General features: G+C 52.7%; 1 non-coding gene across 1 annotated transcript; it reads right to left on the bottom strand.

The window, feature by feature from the left end:
* Positions 1 to 4,092: 4,092 nt before the first annotated feature.
* Positions 4,093 to 4,204, bottom strand: LOC134953772 (U5 spliceosomal RNA). Its single transcript, XR_010185772.1, has one exon. It is a non-coding gene; the product is annotated as a U5 spliceosomal RNA (small nuclear RNA).
* Between the last annotated feature and the right edge of the window lie 15,766 nt (positions 4,205 to 19,970).

Below are 19,970 nucleotides of genomic sequence, written 5' to 3'. Positions count from 1 at the left end.
TGCGATGCCTGACCTTCCCAACACTGGACGTGAAGAGCATGCGCCTTCCACTATTTGCATGCCCCCTGCAAGTGCTGGAAGGAGCACCCGCAGTCCAGTTCCTGATAGTCAGATTGAAGATGTCAGTGTTGAAGTACACCAGGATGAGGAGGATATGGGTGTTGCTGGCGCTGGGGAGGAAATTGACCAGGAGGATTCTGATGGTGAGGTGGTTTGTTTAAGTCAGGCACCCGGGGAGACACCTGTTGTCCGTGGGAGGAATATGGCCGTTGACATGCCAGGTGAAAATACCAAAAAAATCAGCTCTTCGGTGTGGAGGTATTTCACCAGAAATGCGGACAACAGGTGTCAAGCCGTGTGTTCCCTTTGTCAAGCTGTAATAAGTAGGGGTAAGGACGTTAACCACCTCGGAACATCCTCCCTTATACGTCACCTGCAGCGCATTCATAATAAGTCAGTGACAAGTTCAAAAACTTTGGGTGACAGCGGAAGCAGTCCACTGACCAGTAAATCCCTTCCTCTTGTAACCAAGCTCACGCAAACCACCCCACCAACTCCCTCAGTGTCAATTTCCTCCTTCCCCAGGAATGCCAATAGTCCTGCAGGCCATGTCACTGGCAAGTCTGACGAGTCCTCTCCTGCCTGGGATTCCTCCGATGCATCCTTGCGTGTAACGCCTACTGCTGCTGGCGCTGCTGTTGTTGCCGCTGGGAGTCGATGGTCATCCCAGAGGGGAAGTCTTAAGCCCACTTGTACTACTTCCAGTAAGCAATTGACTGTTCAACAGTCCTTTGCGAGGAAGATGAAATATCACAGCAGTCATCCTACTGCAAAGCGGATAACTGAGTCCTTGACAACTATGTTGGTGTTAGACGTGCGTCCGGTATCCGCCGTTAGTTCACAGGGAACTAGACAATTTATTGAGGCAGTGTGCCCCCGTTACCAAATACCATCTAGGTTCCACTTCTCTAGGCAGGCGATACCGAGAATGTACACGGACGTCAGAAAAAGACTCACCAGTGTCCTAAAAAATGCAGTTGTACCCAATGTCCACTTAACCACGGACATGTGGACAAGTGGAGCAGGGCAGGGTCAGGACTATATGACTGTGACAGCCCACTGGGTAGATGTATGGACTCCCGCCGCAAGAACAGCAGCGGCGGCACCAGTAGCAGCATCTCGCAAACGCCAACTCTTTCCTAGGCAGGCTACGCTTTGTATCACCGCTTTCCAGAATACGCACACAGCTGAAAACCTCTTACGGCAACTGAGGAAGATCATCGCGGAATGGCTTACCCCAATTGGACTCTCCTGTGGATTTGTGGCATCGGACAACGCCAGCAATATTGTGTGTGCATTAAATATGGGCAAATTCCAGCACGTCCCATGTTTTGCACATACCTTGAATTTGGTGGTGCAGAATTTTTTAAAAAACGACAGGGGCGTGCAAGAGATGCTGTCGGTGGCCAGAAAAATTGCGGGACACTTTCGGCGTACAGGCACCACGTACAGAAGACTGGAGCACCACCAAAAACTACTGAACCTGCCCTGCCATCATCTGAAGCAAGAAGTGGTAACGAGGTGGAATTCAACCCTCTATATGCTTCAGAGGTTGGAGGAGCAGCAAAAGGCCATTCAAGCCTATACAATTGAGCACGATATAGGAGATGGAATGCACCTGTCTCAAGTGCAGTGGAGAATGATTTCAACGTTGTGCAAGGTTCTGATGCCCTTTGAACTTGCCACACGTGAAGTCAGTTCAGACACTGCCAGCCTGAGTCAGGTCATTCCCCTCATCAGGCTTTTGCAGAAGAAGCTGGAGGCATTGAAGAAGGAGCTAACACGGAGCGATTCCGCTAGGCATGTGGGACTTGTGGATGCAGCCCTTAATTCGCTTAACAAGGATTCACGGGTGGTCAATCTGTTGAAATCAGAGCACTACATTTTGGCCACCGTGCTCGATCCTAGATTTAAAGCCTACCTTGGATCTCTCTTTCCGGCAGACACAGGTCTGCTGGGGTTGAAAGACCTGCTGGTGACAAAATTGTCAAGTCAAGCGGAACGCGACCTGTCAACATCTCCTCCTTCACATTCTCCCGCAACTGGGGGTGCGAGGAAAAGGCTCAGAATTCCGAGCCCACCCGCTGGCGGTGATGCAGGGCAGTCTGGAGCGACTGCTGATGCTGACATCTGGTCCGGACTGAAGGACCTGACAACGATTACGGACATGTCGTCTACTGTCACTGCATATGATTCTCTCAACATTGATAGAATGGTGGAGGATTATATGAGTGACCGCATCCAAGTAGGCACGTCACACAGTCCGTACTTATACTGGCAGGAAAAAGAGGCAATTTGGAGGCCCTTGCACAAACTGGCTTTATTCTACCTAAGTTGCCCTCCCACAAGTGTGTACTCCGAAAGAGTGTTTAGTGCCGCCGCTCACCTTGTCAGCAATCGGCGTACGAGGTTACATCCAGAAAATGTGGAGAAGATGATGTTCATTAAAATGAATTATAATCAATTCCTCCGCGGAGACATTGACCAGCAGCAATTGCCTCCACAAAGTACACAGGGAGCTGAGATGGTGGATTCCAGTGGGGACGAATTGATAATCTGTGAGGAGGGGGATGTACACGGTGATATATCGGAGGGTGAAGATGAGGTGGACATCTTGCCTCTGTAGAGCCAGTTTGTGCAAGGAGAGATTAATTGCTTCTTTTTTGGGGGGGGGTCCAAACCAACCCGTCATATCAGTCACAGTCGTGTGGCAGACCCTGTCACTGAAATGATGGGTTGGTTAAAGTGTGCATGTCCTGTTTTGTTTATACAACATAAGGGTGGGTGGGAGGGCCCAAGGATAATTCCATCTTGCACCTCTTTTTTCTTTTCTTTTTCTTTGCATCATGTGCTGATTGGGGAGGGTTTTTTGGAAGGGACATCCTGCGTGACACTGCAGTGCCACTCCTAGATGGGCCCGGTGTTTGTGTCGGCCACTAGGGTCGCTAATCTTACTCACACAGCTACCTCATTGCGCCTCTTTTTTTCTTTGCGTCATGTGCTGTTTGGGGAGGGTTTTTTGGAAGGGACATCCTGCGTGACACTGCAGTGCCACTCCTAGATGTGCCCGGTGTTTGTGTCGGCCACTAGGGTCGCTAATCTTACTCACACAGTCAGCTACCTCATTGCGCCTCTTTTTTTCTTTGCGTCATGTGCTGTTTGGGGAGGGTTTTTTGGAAGGGCCATCCTGCGTGACACTGCAGTGCCACTCCTAGATGGGCCCGGTGTTTGTGTCGGCCACTAGGGTCGCTTATCTTACTCACACAGCGACCTCGGTGCAAATTTTAGGACTAAAAATAATATTGTGAGGTGTGATGTGTTCAGAATAGGCTGAAAATGAGTGTAAATTATGTTTTTTGAGGTTAATAATACTTTGGGATCAAAATTACCCCCAAATTCTATGATTTAAGCTGTTTTTTAGGGTTTTTTGAAAAAAACACCCGAATCCAAAACACACCCGAATCAGACAAAAAAAATTCGGTGAGGTTTTGCCAAAACGCGGTCGAACCCAAAACACGGCCGCGGAACCGAACCCAAAACCAAAACACAAAACCCGAAAAATTTCCGGCGCTCATCTCTAATTCTTTATGTGAAAAGCAGTTCACATGGGCATATGAAACCCGAACCAAATTCCTACTCCCCTGCGCCTCTGGTGGCTTAGAGATGTAGGGTAGGAATGTTCTAGAATTATGTAGAAATACAGATTACCTGGCTAACTTATGTGAAACCTGAACCAAAAATTCCTACTAACACCCCTGCGCCTCCTTGTGGAGTAGAGGTGTATGTCGGAATGTTCTGGAATTATAAGCTGGAACAACAGCAATGATTAAAATGGCCCTCATGCCATGCTTTCACTGAAAATCACAGTACAGTTTACCTGCTGCAGTGCTATTTAATAGCCTATTATACAGTGATATCCCAGGTTTAGTATACAGTAAAATACATGCATTCCCAATACATGCTTTTAGTTAGCCTTCCAGTAATATAAACACTGCCTGCTGATTTTTGTATTATATTGCAGCCTTAACAGAAAACCAGGAAACATGGTTAAAAATGGCTGCATGAAACTCATGGTTGTTCCTCTCCAGGGAAATCTTTAGTAAAAGGCGAAAGATTTAGTCATTCTGAAGAGAAACCAGAGTATTGTTTAAAAAAAACAAACAACCAAACTGAACAGCCTATTTCTTAACCCATGCAGCCTTTGGTGCTGCTGCTATGGGCATTACTCCCCCTCACCCCCCCTGCAGCTGCGCTGCTTGTGCGCTAGCTTCTACCCCCTGTTACCTGCAGCGGACGGGAGCGGGTGCAGGGATAGCCGGGGAGCGCTGTGTATAGCGCCGGGGAGCCGTCCGGAAGAGCGCGCCTTACATCGTTCAGCAGTGTCCGTGTATCAGCGGCGGGCTGCGGTGGGCGGTCAGCGCTGGAAGAGCGGCCGGCGTCTCTGAATGACGTGCGGCCGCTCAGAGCTGTGCGCGTAGTGTGGCTGGCTCGGCTGGCCTCGCTCAGGGGTCTAATTAGCGGCGGCACGTGGACGGGTGCCTCAGTAAAGAATTTCCCCACACAACAGGGCGGCAGCATGAGCTGACCGCCCTGACAAACATACCTTGCTCGCCACTTATGTAAGCTTTCATCCTGGCTGTGACGGGGCTTCTTTCTGTAAGCTCCGTCCAGCAGATCCTGGCTCCTGTCTCATCTCCAGGTGCAGCTGTTTGTCTTATCTTGGCTGTGACGGGGCTTCTCCTGTAAGCTCCGTCCAGCTCCATTTTCCTTCCAGCTCTTTGTCTCATCCTGGCTGTGACGGGGTTTCTGTAAGCTCCGTTCAGCTTGCAGGAGACAGTGGCTGCCTGTGGCTGTGAGGGTGCTCTTTGTGAGGACCGACACGCCATGCGCTGCTTGTAGCGCCTGTGGCTGTGAGGGTGCTCTTTGTGAGGACCGACACGCCATGCGCTGCCTTGCAGCGGCACCATCCCGGACCCATGTTTTTCCAGAAACTGGGAAGGGAAGTGTAAAAATTAAAAATAAAAAGTAAAATGAAAAATTTAATAAAATCTTCTGACATGTGGCATTCCCACAAGCCGATGTTCGTGCTGTGAGCACCGAAAAAACACTGGGAGAGTACACTGAGGTACTCGGGGATATGGAGGGGGGAGAGTCCTAAATTTAAATATTCAGTGCCTTTGTTCGGCTACGCCCGTCCATATCCCTAAGAGTACTCCAGTGACCCCTAGTGGATGATAAAGAAATCACTATCACTTTTCCCCGGGGTGTGACCACAGCCAGCCACTACTCCGGCCACCTTCTTGTGACACCAAAATGCATCTTACATATCATCAGGGTGGTGCTGCTGTTGGGGGCAGGTTGCTGCCTCAGTCTCCTGGTTGGTGCTGCGATTGGAGGGGGTACTGCTTCCCTGTGCTGCCACTGTCTCCCGGATCATCGTGCCGCTGGCTGAATTGCAGCTTGACGCTACTGCTGCCGGGAGTAACAGCTTTCTGACTGTTGTTGCTGGTGGCTGCCTACTGCTCATTGCCGCCGGAACACTGACCGGCTCGGCAGTGATGCTGGCAGAGGAGTAGTGGTGGTGGGGTGGGGGGGTGCCTGCTCCCTTCCCTTGAGCATGCCGCAGTGTAAAAAAATCAATAATAAATAGAGAGCATACCAGGGTGAGAGTCTGTATGGATCACAGTGATTACACGGGGCACAGCATAAGGACACCTTGCTGTGAGGGGCTCTGCCCACACAGATTGCTGCACCCTCTCTGATGTCAGCCGCTGCCCTCTCGTTCTCTGGGCAGCCAGTTCCAGTGTGAGGTAGGAGAGGAAGAGAACACACAGGTGTTAGGCGCCGTGGTCCGCGATGTCCTCGCGGCCCGGCGCCTAGCAACGCCGAGCGTGCTAGCCGCCGGCTCCCTAGCAACGCTAGGACGCCGGGCGCGCTGAGCCGCCTGGACCCTAGCAATGGGGACGCCACGGACGGACTGCGCTCCCCGTTGCAGGGTCAATCAAGTGAACTACACACACACTTGTCTTCTGGTCGTGCAGCAAGGCAGCTGCACGGCATGGTGCTAATCAGGCTCTGAACTTCTGATTGGAGGACTCCCTGCTAAATACCTTCTCAGTGCCTCACACAGACGCCGGTTATAGCTTCCTGCATGCTGCTTTGGTTTGCTGACGTCTGTTCCAGTTCTGCTGTGTCCGGTCATTCCTGTCCTCAGAGTTCCTGAATCTTGGTGTTGTCATCTCTTCCCAAGGAGACTTCCAGTCCTCATTTACCCGCAACAGTCGCTAGAGGATCTCGTGTGGTTTTCGTGAGTGGCAGCTCTGCCGCGTGCTGCGGCCTAGGCCGCTTTATTTTGTATTTTGTGTTGGTGCATTTGCGGAGGTTTCCGCTCCCACAGTCCTCTCCGGAACTCGCCGGTGCCGGGTAGGAGAGTGGACAAGTGGGTATTTTAGTTGTCCTTTTCCCTGGCGGTTTTCCACACATACTCTAGTTTAAAGTTAGTTTTGAGCCCCTGGCTTTGTTGTTTAGTAGAGGGCCCCTTGTTATCACCCTGTCTCGGATTTCTCTTTGTCTCCCATTAAGACCTGAGGGGCCATCGGAGTTGGGCAGACGTAATCCGCCCTTCAAACGCGGCTGCCATGGGTCCAAGCAACCATAGTCTCGCAAGAGATTTCTGACAGCACGGGCGAGACAACGGAGATAGGGCGCCAGGGGCTATTCCCGTTCCCACTCCCTTTCCCAGCATTACGTTCCAGTACTCAGGTCCTTGCTATAAGATATCCCCAGACCAGAGTATTGGAATCATAACAACAGGAGAGCAGCCCTGATATATAACAGAGGTGGAAGTTCTATAGGCAGCAGAGACGGAGACCAGCCTGCCTGTCTCCCAGTGCCCTGATCACTACACGCCACCAGCACAGCATTACAGGAGGGTCCTATAGTGCTGCCCTGAGCTAACAGGTGTGTGTACCAGTGTACCCCGTACAGTGTGCTGCGCCCTGGTGTCTCTGAGAGGGGTGAGGTCACCGTGCCGCTTTAGTATATGGCTTTTCCTTAGTACTGTACGTTACAGCCCTGCACTAGTAGTGGCAACTCTGCCCTATGTGAACCTGTGAGGTTATTTTCCTATTTACAGAATAACCGGGGAGAAGGCGGCCATATTGCGGCTCTCAAGAGAAGGCACTCTAGTACACCCCCTGCTGGCGGCCACTGCGCAGGCGCAACAAATTGAAATGCCCGATCTCTATAATGGGGCATATTTCTCTTAATTAAAAAAAACCTGTAACTTTCTGAAAAACCACAACCCCAAAAGGCACTTTACAGGGACATGCTCTATCTAATAAAACAAACCCCAAGTCATATATATATATATATATATATATATATATATATAAGTAAAATCTTATTATATATATATATATATAAATCTATTTCTCGTAGTCCGTAGTGGATGCTGGGACTCCGTAAGGACCATGGGGAATAGCGGCTCCGCAGGAGATTGGGCACAACTAAAGAGAGCTTTAGGACTACCTGGTGTGCACTGGCTCCTCCCCCTATGACCCTCCTCCAGACCTCAGTTAGGATACTGTGCCCGGAAGAGCTGACACTAAGGAAGGATTTTGAATCCCGGGTAAGACTCATACCAGCCACACCGTACAACTCGTGATATTATACCCAGTTAACAGTATGACAACAACGGAGCCTCTGCACAGATGGCTCTCAACAATAACCCTATTGTTAACAATAACTATGTACAAGTATTGCAGACAATCCGCACTTGGGATGGGCGCCCAGCATCCACTACGGACTACGAGAAATAGATTTACCGGTGAGTAAAATCTTATTTTCTCTGACGTCCTAAGTGGATGCTGGGACTCCGTAAGGACCATGGGGATTATATCAAAGCTCCCAAACAGGCGGGAGAGTGCGGATGACTCTGCAGCACCGAATGAGCGAACTCCAGGTCCTCCTCAGTCAGGGTATCAAACTTGTAAAATCTTGCAAATGTGTTTGACCCCGACCGAGTAGCAGCTCGGCAAAGTTGTAAAGCAGAGACCCCTCGGGCAGCCGCCCAAGAAGAGCCCACCTTCCGCGTGGAATGGGCTTTTACTATTCTAGAATGCGGAAGTCCCGCCGCAGAATGTGCAAGCTGAATTGTGCTACATATCCAGCGAGCAATAGTCTGCTTTGAAGCAGGAGCACCCATCTTGTTTGGTGCGTAGAGGATAAACAGCGAGTCAGTTTTCCTGACTCCAGCCATTCTGGAAACAAATTTTCAGGGCCCTGACTACATCCAGCAACTTGGAATCCTCCAAGTTCCGAGTAGCCGCAGGCACCACAATAAGTTGGTTCAAATGAAACGCTGAAACCACCTTAGGCAGAAATTGGGGACGAGTCCTCAATTCCGCCCTATCCATATGGAAAATCACATAAGGGCTTTTACATGACAAAGCCGCCAACTCTGACACATGCCTGGCCGAAGCCAGGGCCAATAGCATGACCACTTTCCACGTGAGATATTTTAACTCCACGGTTTAAAGTGGCTCAAACCAATGTGATTTAAGGAAATCCAACACCACGTTGAGATCCAAAGGTGCCACTGGAGGCACAAAAGGAGGCTGAATATGCAGCACTCCTTTAAAAAAAAGTCTGAACTTCCGGCAGGGAAGCCAGTTCTTTTTGGAAGAAAATCGACAGAGCCGAAATCTGGACCTTAATGGACCCCAATTTGAGGCCCATAGTCACCCCTGACTGTAGGAAGTGCAGGAATCAACCCAGTTGAAATTCCTCCATTGGGGCCTTCCTGTCCTCACACCAAGCAACATATTTTCGCCATATGCGGTGATAATGTTTTGCGGTCACGTCCTTCCTGGCTTTGTTCAGCGTAGGAATGACTTCCTCCGGAATGCCCTTTTCCTTCAGGATCCGGTGTTCAACCGCCATGCCGTCAAACGCAGCCGCGGTAAGTCTTGGAACAGACAAGGCCCCTGCTGCAGCAGGTCTTGTCTGAGCAGTAGAGGCCATGGGTCCTCTGAGATCATTTCTTGAAGTTCTGGGTACCAAGCTCTTCTTGGCCAATCCGGAACAATGAGTATAGTTCTTACTCTTCTCCTTCTTATTATCCTCAGCACCCTTGGTATGAGGGGAAGAGGAGGAAACACATAAACCGACCGGTACACCCACGGTGTCACTAGAGCATCCACCGATATCGCCTGAGGGTCCCTTGACCTGGCGCAATAGTTTTCTAGCTTTTTGTTGAGGTTTGTAATCAGCCGGAAGACTTCTGGATGAAGTCCCCACTCTCCCGGGTGGAGGTCGTGTCTGCTGAGGAAGTCTGCTTCCCAGTTGTCCACTCCCGGAATAACACGTGATTTTCCGCCCATCGGAGAATCTTCATGGCTTCTGCCATCGCCATCCTGCTTCTCGTGCCGCCCTGTCGGTTTACATGGGCGACCGCCGTGATGTTGTCTGGGTGAATCAGTACTAGCTGACTTTGAAGCAGGGGTCTTGCCTGACTTAGGGCATTGTAAATGGCTCTTAGTTCCAGAATATTTATGTGTAGGGACATTTCCTGGCTTGACCATAGTCCCTGGAAATTTCTTCCCTGTGTGACTGCTCCCCAGCTTCGAAGGCTGGCGTCCGTGGTTACCAGGACCCAGTCCTGCATGCCGAATCTGCAGCCCTCTAGAAGATGAGCACTCTGCAGCCACCACAGTAGAGACACCCTGGTCCTTGCAGACAGGGTTATCCTCTGATGCATCTGAAGATGCGATCCGGACCACTTGTCCAACAGATCCCACTGAAAGATCCGTGCATGGAACCTTCCGAACGGAATTGCTTCGTAAGAAGCTACCATCTTTCCCAGGACTCGCGTGCAGTGGTGCACCGACACCTGTTTTGGTCTTAAGAGGTCTCTGACTAGCGATGACAACTCCTTGGCCTTCTCCTCCGGGAGAAACACCCTTTTCTGTTCTGTGTCCAGAACCATCCCCAGGAACAATAGACGTGTTGCAGGAACCAGCTGCGACTTTGGAATATTCAGGATCCAGCCGTGCTGTTGTAGCACCAGCCTAGAGCAAGTGCTACTCGGATCAACAACTGTTTCTTGGACCTCGCCTTTATCAGGAGATCGTCCAAGTACGGGATAATTATAACTTCCTTTTTTCGCAGGAGTATCATCATTAACTTGGTAAACACCCTCAGTGCCGTGGACAGACCAAACGGCAGCGCCTGGAATTGGTAATGACAGTCCTGTACCACAAATCTTAGGTACACCTGGTGAGGAGTGTAAATGGGGACATGCAGGTAAGCATCCTTGATGTCCAGTGATACCATGTAATCTCCTTCCTCCAGGCTTGAGATAACCGCCCTGATTCCATCTTGAACCTGAACCGTTTTATATACGTGTTCAAAGATTTTAAATTTAAAATGGGTCTAACCGAACCGTCCGGTTTCGGTACCACAAACATTGTGGAATAGTAACCCTTTCCTTGTTGAAGGAGGGGTACCTTGACTATCACCTGCTGCGAATACAGCTTGTGAATTTGCCTCTATCACAGCCTCCCTGTCCAAGGGAGATGTTGGCAAGGCAGATTTTAGGAAACGGCGAGGGGGAGACGTCTCGAATTCCAGCTTGTATCCCTGAGACACTACTTGTAGAATCCAGGGATCCACCTGTGAGCAAGCCCACTGACCGCTGAAGCACTTGAGACGGGCCCCCACCGCACCTGGCTCCACCAGTGGAGCCCCAGCGTCATGCTGTGGACTTAGCGGAAGCGGGGGAGGACTCTTGTTCCTGGGAACTGGCTGTATATATATATATATGCACACACACTCATGTATATACATGCATATACATGTATACACAAATACACGTATGTACATGTTTATGTATGTATAATACACTGATAGAGTACATTATATTTATGAATTAATTGCTTCCCGATTCTGCAGCAGCATCATCAGCACCACCAGTGTTACTCACAGTCACTTCACACTGACTGCTGCACAACACATCACTTAATTTCTGGGCCGCCCGCCACCTGGTGAAGAGACATGGGAGATGAAGGACCAGCAGTGCCACGTTGAGCGGAAGTATTGTGAATTAGTTACCCACACACTCCTTGTGACACCTGCTCCCCGTCTGCCCTCCCAGCAGCGGTGGTGGGAGGTACAGAAATGAGCTGCAGGCTAGGCTCCACTGATCACACACTCAGCGATCACTGTGCTACAGCAAGCGTGGCGTGCAGCGGTGCTGGACATTAGGGAGTGCCTGTGCGCACCAGGCACCCCCTGTACACACGCCTATGCGCTACCACCCCCCATATGCCACACTACATCACTATGCTACAGCCCTCCCATATGCTGCACTTCATAGTTACACTATACCCCCCATACAACATACTACATCACCACACTACACTACTCACAATAAAATTAAAACATCCCAGTTCCTCATTCTTAATAAGCTCACGTGAGTTCTCTCCCCAACGGAGCTCCAGACCAAGTAACAATGAAGACACCAGCAGCGTGTAGGGGGCAGGCCTGGTCCACTTGTCAGGAGAGAGCAGTCACTGGAGGGTAAGAAGGGGGCGGGGCCTAGTCCTACAGACGGGAGAGAGCACAGACAGGAGAGAGCAAGGTACAGGGGTAGAAGAGGACGGCTGATGTGAAGAAGGGGGAGGGGCCTATTCTTACAGGCTCTCAAAATTCGACTTTTTAAAATTCGACATTTGACAAATTCGACTTTTCTGCAATGGTACAAATGCAGCAGTTCGACAAAAGTATATTCAATTGAAGTTTGTAAATTCGACAACAGTGCTTTTAAACAGTAAATTCGTAATTTTCAATCCACCACATTTTGCAGGCGGAATCTAATAAAAAAAATTAAAACATGTTTTTTTTGCTGTTTTTTGGGGGGTAATAGCATATCTATTTATATTAGAAGGGATTAGGTACTTGGTTTGTCTTTTTTGGAGGCACAAGTATTATTTATATATTTTTTAAAAGATTATTATTTGTTTGTTATTTTTAAATGGAATGTGAAAAACCCGGAAAAAAAATTTGCGTGGGGTACCCCCTCCAAAGCATAACCAGCCTCGGGCTCTTCGAGCCGATCCTGGTTCTAAAAATCCGGGGAAAAAACGGACAGGGGATCCCCCGTATTTTTTAAAACCAGCACCGGGCTCTGCGCCTGGTGCTGGTGCAAAAAATACGGGGGACAAAAAGAGTAGGGTCCCCCATATTTTTTTACACCAGCATCGGGCTCCACTAGCTGGACAGATAATGCCACAGCCGGGGGTCACTTTTATACAGTGCCCTGCGGCCGTGCCATTAAATATCCAACTAGTCACCCCTGGCCGGGGTACCCTGGGGGAGTGGGGACCCCTTCAATCAAGGGGTCCCCCCCCCCAGCCACCCAAGGGCCAGGGGTGAAGCCCGAAGCTGTCCCCCCCATCCAAGGGCTGCGGATGGGAGGCTGATAGCCTTGAGAAAATTGAAAGAATATTGTTTTTTCCAGTAGCACTACAAGTCCCAGCAAGCCTCCCCCGCAAGATGGTACTTTGAGAACCACAAGTACCAGCATGCGGGAGAAAAACGGGCCCGCTGGTACCTGTAGTTCTACTGGGAAAAAAATACCCAAATAAAAACAGGACACAGACACCGTGAAAGTATAACTTTATTTTACACCTGCCGACACACACATACTTACCTATGTTGACACGAAGCAGTCGGTCCTCTTCTCCAAGTAGAATCCACGGGTACCTGAAAATAAAAGATAATTATACTCACCTGATCCAGGTTCCAGATTAAATCCACGTACTTGGCAAAACAACAAACCGAACACCCGGACCAGACGGACTGAAAGGGGTCCCATGTTTACACATAGGACCCCTTTCCACGAATGCAGACATCCGAATCTCGCGGGAATCAGCGGGATGATGACGTTCGGGCGCGCTCGGGTTAGCCGAGCAAGGCGGGAAGGTTCGAACCTGCCTCGGACCCATGTAAAATGGGTCAAGTCCGGAGGGTCCGGATTCCGACGAACCGAACCCACTCATCACTAGTATGTACGTGTGTGTCAGGTGTCGTGCGTGTACGTGTGTGTGTGTCAGGTGGCGCGTACCTACATGTGTGTATGTCAGGTGCTGTGCATGTGTGTACGTACACGCGTGTATGTGTCAGGTGCCACGCGTGTACGTGTGTGTGCGTGTGTGTGCCAGGAGCAGCACGTGTACATGCGTGAGGGTGTCAGGAGCCACGCGTATACGTACATACGTGTAGGTGTCAGGTGCAGCACGTATACATACATACGTGTGTGTGTCAGGAGCCGAGCGTGTACGTACATGTGTGTGTGTCAGGAGCAACACGCGTGTGTGTCAGGAGCCACGCGTGTGCATACGTGTGTGTGTGTCAGATGCCACACGTGTACGTACGTACGTACGTACGTGCGTGCGTGCGTGTGTGTCAGGTGCCGCGCGTGTACGTGTGTGTGTGTGTGTGTCAAGTGCCGCGTGTGTACGTACGTATGTGTGTGCCTGGAGCCGCGCGTGTACATACATGTGTGTGTGTGTTTCAGGTGCTGTACATGTATGTGTGTGTCTCAGGTGCTGTACGTGTATGTGTGTATCTCAGGTGCTGCATTTGTATGCGTCAGCTGCCACGTGGGTGTCAGGTGTTGAGCGTGTATGTGTTTGTGTCAGCTGTCGCATCTGTATGTGTGCGACTGTCAGGTGCTGCGCGTGTATGTGTGTCAGGTGCTGCATGTATATATGTGTGTGTTAGGTGCTGTTCATGTATGTGGGAGTGGCAGGTGCTGCATGTGTATATATGTGTAAGTAGCAGGTGCTGCGTGTGTATACGAGTGTGTGTGAGGTGCTGCGAGTGTATGTGTGTGTTAGGTGCTCTGAGTGTATATGATTGTGTGTCAGGTGCTGTGCGTGTGTGCGTTAAATGCCACATGTATATATGTGTGTCAGGTGCTGCGTGTGTGTGTGTGTGTGTGTCAGGTGCTGCTTGTCTGTATGTGTGTGTGGGTGTGTCAGGTGCTGCATATCTGTGTGTGGGTGTGTCAGGTGCTGCATGTCTGCGTGTGTGTGTGTCAGGCGCTGCATGTCTGCGTGTGTGTGTCAGGCGCTGCATGTCTGCGTGTGTGTGTGTCAGGCGCTGTATGTCTGCGTGTGTGTGTCAGGCGCTGCATATCTGTGTCAGGTGCTGTGTGTGTGTGCGTGTCTGCGTGTGTGTCAGGTGCTGCGTGTCTGCGTGTGTGTCAGGTGCTGCGTGTCTGCGCGTGTGTCAGGTGCTGCGTGTCTGCCAGGTGCTGCGTGTCTGCGTGTGTGTCAGGTGCTGCGTGTCTGCGTGTGTGTCAGGTGCTGCGTGTGTGTCAGGTGCCGCGTGTCTGCGTGTGTGTCAGGTGCTGCGTGTGTCAGGTGCTGCATGTCTGCGTGTGTGTCAGGTGCTGCGTGTGTGTCAGGCGCTGCGTGTCTGCGTGTGTGTCAGGTGCTGCGTGTGTGTCAGGCGCTGCGTGTCTGCGTGTGTGTCAGGCGCTGCGTGTCTGCGTGTGTGTCAGGCGCTGCGTGTCTGTCAGGCGCTGCGTGTCTGCGTGTGTGTCAGGCGCTGCTTGTGTGTCATGTGCTGCATGTCTGCGTGTGTGTGTCAGGTGCTGCGTGTGTCAGGTGCTGCGTGTGTGCCAGGTGCTGCGTGTCTGCGTGTGTGTCAGGCGCTGCGTGTCTGCGTGTGTGTCAGGCGCTGCGTATCTGCGTGTGTGTCAGGCGCTGCGTATCTGCGTGTGTGTCAGGCGCTGCGTGTGTGTCAGGCGCTGCGTGTCTGTGTGTGTGTCAGGCGCTGCGTGTCATGTGCTGCATGTCTGCGTGTGTGTGTGTGTCAGGTGCTGCATGTGAGTATGTCAGGTGCTGTGTGTGTGAGTGCGTGTGTCAGGTGCGTGTGAGTGTCAGGTGTGTGCGTGTGTGTCAGGTGTGTGCGTGTGTGTCAGGCGCTGCCTGTGTGTCAGGCGCTGCCTGTGTGTCAGGCGCTGCCTGTGTGTCAGTGTCAGGCGCTGCCTGTGTGTCAGGCGCTGCCTGTGTGTCAGGCGCTGCCTGTGCGTGTGTGTCAGGCGCTGCCTGTGCGTGTGTGTCAGGCGCTGCCTGTGCGTGTGTGTCAGGCGCTGCCTGTGCGTGTGTGTCAGGCGCTGCGTATCTGTGTGTGTCAGGTGCTGCGTGTGAGTGTGTGCGTGTGTGTCAGATCCGTGTGAATGTTAGGTACTGCATCTGTGTGTGTGCGTGTCAGGTGCTGCGTGTGTGTCAGGCGCTGCATATGCGTGTGCGTGTATCAGGTACTGCGTGGTGAGTGCGTGTGTGTCAGGTCCGTGTGAGTGTCAGGTGCTGTGTGTGTGTGTGTGTGAGGTGCTGTGTGTGTGCGTGTGTGTCAGGCGCTGCATATGCGTATGCGTGTCAGGCATTGCATGTCTGTGTGTGTCAGGCGCTGCGTGTCTGGGGGGGGTGGCCGGACACACAGCAGAGAGGGGGGGGGTGGCTGGACACACAGCAGAGAGGGGAGGGTGACCGGACACACGGCAGGGAGGGGAGGGGGTAGGGGGTGTTCGAACACAGCGGGAAGAGGGGGGGGGGGTTGCCGAACACACAGCAGGGGAGGGGAGGGTAGGCCGGACACAGCAGGTGAGGGGGGGGGGGCTGGACACACAACAGGGAGGGGGGGTAGGCAGGACACACAGCAGGGGAGGGGAGGGGGAGTAGGCCGGACAAACAGCAGGGAGGGGGGGTAGGCCGGACACACAGCAGGTGAGGGGGGGGGGCTGGACACACAGCAGGTGAGGGGGGGGGGCTGGACACACAGCAGGGAGGGGGGGGGGAAGGCCGGACACACAGCAGGTGAGGGGGGGGGGGGTAGGCGGCTGGACACACAGCAGGTGAGGGGGGCTGGACACACAGCAGGTGAGGGGGGGGGGTAGGCCGGACACACAGCAGGTGAGGGGGGGGGGTGGCTGGACACACAGCAGGTGAGGGGGGGAGCTGGACACACAGCAGGTGAGGGGGGGTGGCCTTATTATAATAACCGTGTGGGGGAGGAGTCTGCGGCGGTGGGTGAATGAGATGTGGGGGGGGGTAGGCCGGACAAACAGCAGGGAGGGGAGGGGGGGTAGGCCGGACACACAGCAGGTGAGGAGGGGGGGGCTGGACACACAGCAGGTGAGGGGGGGGGCTGGACACACAGCAGGGGGGGGGGAGTAGGCCGGACACACAGCAGGGGAGGGGAGGGTGGCCGGACACACAGCAGGGAGGAGGGGGGGTAGTCCGGACACACAGCAGGGAGGGGGGGGGGTAGGCCGGACACACAGCAGGGAGGGGGGGGGGTAGGCCGGACACACAGCAGGGGAGGGGAGGGTGGCCGGACAAACAGCAGGGGGGGGGGTAGGCCGGACACACAGCAGGGAGGAGGAAGGGTGCCCGGAGACACAGCAGGGAGGAGGGAGGGGCCGGAGACACAGCAGGGAGGAGGGAGGATAGACGGACACACAGCAGGGAGGGGGGGGGGGTGGCCGGACACACAGCAGGGAGGAGGGAGGGGGGTTGGCCGGACACATAGCAGGGAGGAGGGAGGGGGGGGGGTTGGCCGGACACATAGCAGGGAGGAGGGAGGGGTTGGCCGGACACACAGCAGGGAGGGTGGCCGGACACACAGCAGGGAGGAGGGAGGGTGGCCGGACACACAGCAGGGAGGAGGGAGGGTAGACGGACACACAGCAGGGAGGGGGGGGGTGGCCGGACACACAGCAGGGAGGAGGGAGGGGGGGTTGCCGGACACACAGCAGGGAGGAGGGAGGGGGGTTGGCCGGTCACACAGCAGGGAGGAGGAAGGGTAGCCGGACACACAGCAGGGAGGGGGGGGGGGTGGCCGGACACACAGCAGGGAGGGGGGGGGTGGCCAGACACACAGCAGGGAGGAGGGGGGGGGGGGTTGGCCGGACACACAGCAGGGAGGGGGGGGGTGGCCGGACACACAGCAGGGAGGGAGGGGGGGGTGTTGGCCGGACACACAGCACGGAGGAGAGGGGGGGTGTAGCCGGACACACAGCAGGGAGGGGGGGATGGCCGGACACACAGCAGGGAGGGGAATTTGGAGTCTGGCTATAGGTGCACATTACGTGGGGGGGGGGAGGGGTTGGTGAGCTGGAGGATAAGTAAAACAGCTGACACGACATGGGAGTTGGAGTGCCAGCAGGTCACACTAGTGTACACAACACATAACAGGGGGGAGGTGTTGGGAAGAGGTGCGGAGCAGGGAATTGAGCAGTGCTGGGAGTGGCAAGTAATTGCCAGTCAGCCTTGTGCTGGGCACATCCAGACGTTGATCACATGCCACTGTTTTCTTACCCAGACACCTCTGCCGCTGTGTGCTAGATCTGTGAGTGCGCCTCCCCCCTCTCTTCTCCACGCCACTGTGACTGGCCTGGCAGAGCTGTCTTCATTGAAGCAGCGGGGGAAGGGGTGGTAGAATGCAGGTGTCCGGGTCTTCTCCCCCTATAAGGTGCTGTTTCCAAGGTCCGCTGGAGGGGGAGTGGCCAAAGTGTTTCATCAGCCCCTCTACACCGCCGCAGCTCCCGGCCTCCCAGAGTACACCTTCCTCCTCGGCTCCTCCTCCCTTTCCTAAGAAAGTAATGAAGAAGGGGTCGGGGCCTATTCCTGCAGACGGGAGAGACGGAGAGCACACACTCGGGAGAGAGAAAGGTACAGGGGAAGAAGGGGGCGGGCTGAGTAAAAAAGGTGCGGGGCCTATTCCTACAGATGGGAGAGATCACAAATGGCAGAAAGAAAGATACAGGGGATGAAGGGGGCGGGCTGAATGAAGAAGGGGGCGGGTCCTATTCCTGCAGATGGAGAGAGACGGGGGGGGGGTTGGAACATAGAGAGGAGAATCAGAGAATTGGGAGATCAGAGAGGCGGGTTGGAGGGGGGATCGGAGTGCTCTTGCTGCTTGTGAACCTGTAGCGGAAGAGGAGGATGGGGACCCAGAGTCTGGTGGCGGAAATTGTGGGTGGTGGGCCCAGGTGCAGAAATATGCTTTGGGCCCCTCTCCTCAAGTTCAAAATATGTTGCTTGGTAGTGGAGAGAGAGAGTGAGAGGACTACAGGGAGAGGCAGTGGGTGAAGGGTAGAAGATGACAGGGAGAGGTAGTGGGTGAAGAGGAGAGGGTTAAAGGTAGAGGCAGTGGGTGAAGGGGAGGTGGTTAAAGGTAAAGGCAGTGGGTGACGGGGAGACAGAGGGTGACAGGAGAGGTAGTTGGTGACGGGGATAGGGGGACAGGAGAGGCAGCAGGTGATAAGGAGAGGGTGACAGGGAGAGGTTTAATGGTTACAGGGAAAAACAGTGGGTGACTAGGAAGAGGCAGAGTGTGACAGGGAGAGTTAGAAGGTGACGTGAATTAGAGTGTGACAGGGTGAGGCTCAGGATGACAGAGTGGGTGAAAGGAAGAGACGGTGGGTGACTGGGAGAGAGTGGGTAACAGGTAGAGGGTGACGGGGAGAGGCAGAGGTGAAGTCTTTATAGGAGGGAGTCAAGGGGGTAAATTGGGTTTAAAGGGTTCACTGGGATTCGGTATGTGTGTGCGAGAGAGTAAGACAGAGAGAAAAAAGGAGAGACATGGAGATTAGACATAGAGATACATACATGTATGTCTGTGTGAGAGATATGTATGCGTGTGTGAGAGATATGCATATGTGTGTGAGAGATATATATATATATATATGTGTGTGGGTGTGTGAGTATATATATATATATGTGTGTGGGTGTGAGAGAGAGCGATATACAGTATATGTGTGTGCGAGACAAAAAAAATTAGAAAGACATGGATAGAGAGAGAGACAGAGCGATCTATATGTGTGTGCGAGTGAGACAGAAAAATGAGAAAGACATGGGGCGGGATGTACTAATGTACATCGCCGCCCTGCGCCATGATGCTGATCGCATATGTACTCAGCATTGCGGAGGACAGCTCTTCCGATAAGAGCTGTCCTCCGCGATGCGCAGCGGCAGCCTGACTTCCGGGATTCGGCCCCAGAAGTCAGTCTGTGCATGCGCAGGGTGACGGGGGTGGCCGCAGGGCATGCTAGGAGGGATCCGATTAGATCCCTCACACAGCGCCGCGGAGAGAAGCCCCATAGGCTTCTATGGACGTACCCCACCGCGGCGCTGTCCTGCCGGCCTGGGGTTAGTACATCCGGAAAATGCGGTAAACAGGGAGTTTACCGCATTTTCCGCTTAGTACATCCCGCCCATGGAGAGATAGAGAAAAAGAGAGACAGAGAAATAGAGAGAGTGAGAAACAGACAGACATGGATAGAAACAAAGAGAGAAAGACATGAAAAGAAAAACATGTATGTGTGTGAGAGAGATATGTATGTGTCTGAGAGAGACAGAAACATGTAGTGAGACATGGGGAGACAGAGCAAAAGGGAGAGACAGAGACAGAAAAAGGGAGAGAGACACAGAGAGACAGAGAAAAGGAGAGAGAGACATGGAGAGATAGAGAGACAGAAATGGAGAGACAGAGAAAAAGAGACATGAAAAGACAAACATACTGTACGTATGTGTGAGAGATGTGTACAGTGTGTGTGTGTGTGTGTGTGTGTGTGTGTGTGTGTGTGAGAGAGAGAGAGAGAAAGGTGTGTGTGTTAGACAGAAAAATGAAGAGAGACATGAGGAGACAGACATAGGGATAGAGACAGAGAAAATGGGATATTTACAGAGACAGACATGAAGAGAGAGAGAGAGACATGAAAAAAAAAGAGATACAGAGAAAAAGAGAGACATGAAAAGAGAGAGAGAAACAGACATGGAGAGACAGAGTGATATGAAAAGAGACAAGAAAAGAGTCATGAAAAGAGAGAGAGAGTG

This window comes from Pseudophryne corroboree, chromosome 8 (assembly GCF_028390025.1).
Source record: "Pseudophryne corroboree isolate aPseCor3 chromosome 8, aPseCor3.hap2, whole genome shotgun sequence".
NCBI lineage: Eukaryota > Metazoa > Chordata > Amphibia > Anura > Myobatrachidae > Pseudophryne > Pseudophryne corroboree.
Note: the sequence above shows the minus strand (reverse complement) of the source record. Positions and strands in the feature narration are given on the sequence as shown.